Genomic DNA, 6,000 nt, shown 5'->3' with positions numbered 1-6,000 from the left:
GGGAAAGAAAGATTCGGAATCTGAAGAATCGAATCCAACCAATGAAAAATAATCTGAGGATAAATTGAGATTATATAGTTTTGAGAACATATTCATTTTTGGATCTCTCATGAAAAAACAAAACAAAAGGAAAAATCCATGGTGTCTCGCTATATATGTCCTAAGATTAGGTAAAGTGTGGGACAAAACATTTAATATATTTTGTTATTGAAGTGAAAACTGACTCCACGGACGTGAAATCCGAATAGATGGTTTGAAGATTCAACGATGTTCATGCCAAAGGAATATAATTACTTATAGCGTTTGAAAATTTCCTCTCGAATAAAATATCTCATCTTATATTATAAACCCTATTTTATCTGGTACTTAAAACATGTAAATGGAATCACAAAAAACATTACACGTATCGATTAAATAAAACGTTCATAATATATACTCTCATTTTGATTTAAACGTCGGAATTGGAAGGAGAAATTATCGCGGACGGCTTTGAACCGGCTTGGTTGCGTTCGTTCTAACCGGGAGACTAAATTGACGTACCGGGATATTCCTTTGAACCGGCTTATTTTTCACTTGTGGACCGTCTAAAAAAAATTGTACTAAATATACCAACGCCCCCAATTATAAAAAATTTTGGATCCGCTACTGGCTATACCTTATCTACAAAATCTGCCAGGGGTTAGAAAAAAAAGGAGGTTATCTCACACTATATATATATATATGTATATATATTATCCTTGTCTAGTTAGTTATCAATCTGAACTTCGTTGAAATGTTAATTAATCGTTGGGGGAAATAAATTGGACCGACGAGTAGGGTAAAAGAAAGAATCTCTCGTACGTCCCGATGGGGGGGGGGGGGGGAGCTTGTGAAGTGGCGTAAGATTTCAACGTCACAGCATTATAGTATGGGCAGACAGACGACTATTAATCTATAGGTTACGTGATAATTTAAATTAAGTCTACGTAAATATATATATATTTTTTTACTATATAATGTCCCGTCATGTCACCTCCTTGAATTCAATAGATAAAATATCTTTCCTCGCTAAAGATCTTTTCAACTCTCTATGTAAAAATTAAACTTCGATTAAATACGTATTATAAGTTTAAAATGATTTTTCATCAAAAAAAAAAGTTTAAAATGATTTTACTTTTAAAAAAAATATTTACTCATATAATTTGCTCTACTTGGTGAATCGTGTTTATATATCTTTATTCTACTAGGTTTAGTATTATAATTGTAAATAAAGTTTATGTGTATAAATAATATTTCGATATGATAAATGGAAAAACCAAATGAGTCGAATACATATTCCGCGTGTACTGTTGGACAAGGTAACATATTAAAATCAAAGTCGTCGGGAAAATACGGCTATGTATTGAGGTGTGATTGCGTCGAGGGCTAAAAAATGAGTTGTCGACCGCACATGGCCCATAAACAGATACACTCTCTCTGTATATATATACAAATACGTATGCATGTGTGCAGATTCAATTATATACTTATATATACACATTTACATATAAAATATATATATATAGAGAGAGAGAGAGAGAGTTGGCCTCGTATTCTTTTCTGGGTTTTGTTCGGATTATGAATGTCGGAAGCCAAGACAGGTACAAAAGCCAAGTTAACCAACCGGATTGGATAGTTAGGTCAGATTTGCATCTTAGCTCTTAGATGCTATAGCGCGCTTTGGTGACTTGTATTAAAGTAATGCCACGTCAGACTTTATTATATATATTATCTACACAACTTCAACTCCATTCCCCCGGTATTGTATTCAAACACCGAATACGAACAAATAACATTCTGATATCGGTAAAACCCATCACGAACCGTTGGATATTACAGACAAATTTATGTTTCATATATATATATATATATACATATATATGTGTGTGACCGTAATAGACGCACATGTATATATAGATACATGATTCGTAAATGATATTAAATACGAGATTCTGTGGATTGACGAAACCGAAAGGTGCTCACGGATAGAACTTGATTGGAAGATGGTTAATTGAGTTTAATTACGACGATTTTTTTGGCGGAGAGTTATTTAGTTCGTAGTAACAAATTGTATGCAAAATGCCAAAATTTGTTCCCGAAACCTAACTGTTCACTGTATTATTAAACACTTTGAATCGAAAGGATAGATGGAGACGTCCCAACAAATAACGCCATGCGACCATGCCATCTCCAATTTAAATATCTTCACCTCTCATCGTTACCCTTCACTATATATATACATATACATATATATTCCTGTTTCCGAAAAATATTGTCGGGTTTCTCGTACTTTAATAAATCATTTTACAGCGAGAGTATCGTATTATGTGTGTTGACCGAATAAAATATGAGGTTTAACCTTTTCGATGTACTTAATAAACGATAGTGTGGAAAAATGTATTTCCTTGTATTAGAAAATATGCTTTACATGAGTGATATATACACATATGAGAGGAGATGATTATGATAACAATATAGCAGATATTGAGGAGAGAATTGATACAAAAATATTAACGACAAGATATTCTATTGACTCATTCCTTTACGCCCCCGCAAGATGAGGCTCGTGTGCGAGACCAATCTTGACTCGTAGTAGATCAAACCGAGCTCGTGGTAGTGGCTTCGTAAGAGCATCCGCTAGCTGATCGAGAGAAGAGACGTGAGAGACTCGGAGAAGGCCATCTCGAACTAGTCCTCGAATGAAGTGATAGTCGATGGCGACGTGCTTCATGCGAGAATGGAAGATTGGATTAGCACACAAGTACGTTGCACCAACATTATCACAATAGATAACCGGCGGTGATGTATGTTCAATGCCAAGCTCCGAGAAGATAGATAGTAGCCAACGAAGTTCAGATGCAGTAGAGGCAATAGATTTGTACTCGGATTCAGTGGAAGATCGGGCCGCTGTTCGTTGTTTCTTCGAAGACCAAGAGATAGGATGGCTGCCAAGGTACACAATGTGAGCACTCGTGGAAGTGAAATCATCACGATTACCTCCCCAATCGTCATCTGAGAAGGCATGAAGATCGATGGAATTCCTAGAGGACATGAAGATGCCTAGAGATGATGATCCAACGAGATAGCGCAAAACACGTTTGACCCCTTGCCAATGATCTGTTGTTGGCTTATGCATGAATTGTGAAAGCTTGTTGACTGCAAAGGCGATGTCGGGACGTGTGAAATGAAGGTATTGCAAGCTTCCAACCACGTTGCGATATTCCGAGGGATCATCGAGCGGAGTGCCCGACGTCAACATGAGAGATGTCGTAGATGACATCGGTGTAGAGACGGGCTTCGCATTGAGCATGTTTGTCCTCTTGAGAAGGTCGAGAATGTACCGACGTTGGGTGAGATAGATGCCGGTGGAAGAGTGTGTTACCTCGACGCCGAGAAAGAACGAGAGGCGACCGAGATCTTTGAGAGAGAATCGGGAGGAGAGCGTTGTGATGATGGATTGGCAGCGGGCTGCATTGCTTCCAGTGATGACGACATCATCAACATAGACGAGAAGATAGGTGGTGGCATCGGCTTCTCGAAGAATGAACAACGATGTGTCGGATAAAGAGTTGTGAAAGCCTATACCAACAAGGAAGTCTCGAAGCTCTGTGTACCAAGCTCTCGGAGCTTGTTTAAGCCCATAAAGAGCTTTGTGTAGCTTACATACATGAGATGGCCGATCACGATCTACAAAGCCGGGAGGTTGAGTCATGTAGACATTGTCCATGAGTCGGCCTTGCAGAAAGGCATTGTTCACATCTAGTTGCCGAAGAGACCAACCACGAGTCACTGCAATGCTAAGAATGAGTCGAACCGTTGCCGGCTTAACCACCGGGCTAAAAGTGTTGTGATAGTCGATCCCAGGGCGTTGGTGGAAGCCTTTTGCAACAAGTCGAGCCTTGCACCTGTCAAAAGAACCATCAGCATGTCGCTTAGTCCGGAAAACCCATTTGCATCCGACAATATTGTATGAGACATTCATCGGAACCAAATCCCAAGTCCTGTTTTTCACGAGGGCATCGAATTCTTCCGTCATGGCCTGTCTCCATTGTGGTGATTTGAGAGCTTGGGAAACACACGTGGGTTCAGATTCTATAGATGGTCTCGAGGCTATAGTGTTTACAAATTTGGTGTTGGGTTTTGTGATGTGATTCTTTGATCTTGTTGTCATCGGATGAAGGTTTCTTGGTGGGCAAGCAAGGTGTTGGGCTTCGGATGTGGATGTAGTTTCGGTGGGTTGAGGTGTAGGGCTGGGTTGTTGCGTATCTGTGATGGAGTGGGTGGCGTTTGGTGTGTCATGAGAGGTCGGTGATATATGTGTTACGGAGGGGGGGTCGGGTGGTCGTGTCGGTGTTGAGGTGGCCGAGGTTGATCGCAGCGAAGTTTCCGGCGACGAGGGCGCAGCAACAGGAGACGGCGTAACGAGTGAGTGACTCGGGACAAGAGTGTGAGACGGTGACATCGACTGTGACGCCTCACCCGACGGGGATGTGCCGGGAGATGATGTCGACAATGATGTAAAAGGAAAGGTTGATTCAACAAAGGTCACATGACGGGAAGAATAGACACGCGAGGTTTGGGGTTGAAGACACAAAAAAGCATTTTGAGTTAAAGAGTAACCCACAAAAACACACGGTGACGAGCGAGGTTCGAGTTTGTGATGAGAGTATGGGCGAAGCCAAGGAAAACAAAGACAACCGAAATTTCGGAGTTTGGTGTAGTTGGGTAATGAGGCAAACAACGATTGAAATGGCGAGTTGTAGGCTAAAACTTTGGTTGGGAGACGGTTTATAAGGTATACGGCTGTCGGAAACGCAAATGTCCAATAGGACAAAGGCATTGATGCATGAGTAAGGAGTGTTAATCCCGTCTCCATGATGTGCCGGTGTTTGCGTTCCGATATTCCGTTATGCTCAGGTGTATGTGGAGGAGTGGTGAGATGTGTGATTCCATGCGTTGAGAGAAAGGATCGGAGAGCGATGTATTCGCCTCCGTTGTCCGAGTAAAGGGTTTGAATTCGATGGTTAAAACGGTTCTCAACAAGAGACTTAAAACGAGGAAAAATGTCGAGAACTTGAGATTTTCGTTGTAATGGGTAAAACCATGTATAGCGAGTGAAATGATCAACGAAAATCACGTAATATTTGAAACCATCGAAAGAGGCAACGGGAGAAGTCCACACATCTGAAAATACAATTTCTAAAGGTCGAGATGATGAAATGGAAGACACGGAGAAAGGAAGTTTGTGAGTTTTATTCATAGAACACGGGGTGCATGGCAAATGCATGCTTTTATTGGATGACAAAGGTAACGAAAAACGTTGAATGACCTTATTAAGAATATCAAAAGAGGGATGGCCTAGCCTAGAGTGCCAATCCGAAAACGTGGTATTAAAAGTGGAAAAAGCTGAAATATTTGAGGGAGAGACATGGGAAGAGATCGAGGGCCACTCATATACGCCGTTCTTAAGGTTTCCCGCGGTTAGCCGCGCCCCCGTTGCGATTGCGAGATCCTTCACCTGAAAGGTTGTGGAAAAGAATTCAACGGAAACGCGGTTAGTAGTGCATAGTTGGTGTACGAAAATGAGATTTTTACGTAAGGATGGAACACATAGGATATTGGTAAGGTAAAGAGGTCTAGATGATAAAGGGAATGATATTGAACCCGTGTGCGTTATCGGATGAGTGGATCCGTCACCAAGCTCAACTTCATCACCACCGGAGTAGGGCACATGAAGGGAGAGATTGTGTAGATCCGAAGTGATATGATGCGATGCGCCGGAATCGAGAAGCCATGTGGGTGAAGAGACGGCAGTCGGGAGACTCGTGTGATGAGCATGATGTTGCCATGATGTCGGATTGGTGGTTGAACTGGAGAGAGGAGAGCCGAGAAGGCCACCTGAAGAGCGTAGCAAGTGACAACGTTTGGCACTGTGGCCTTGAGTGCCGCATAATTGGAACTTTCCTTGGTAGCCGTGTGTTG

This window comes from Tarenaya hassleriana, unplaced genomic scaffold (assembly GCF_000463585.1).
Source record: "Tarenaya hassleriana unplaced genomic scaffold, ASM46358v1 Cleome27, whole genome shotgun sequence".
Classification (NCBI taxonomy): Eukaryota; Viridiplantae; Streptophyta; class Magnoliopsida; order Brassicales; family Cleomaceae; genus Tarenaya; species Tarenaya hassleriana.
This window is presented reverse-complemented; position numbering follows the sequence as displayed.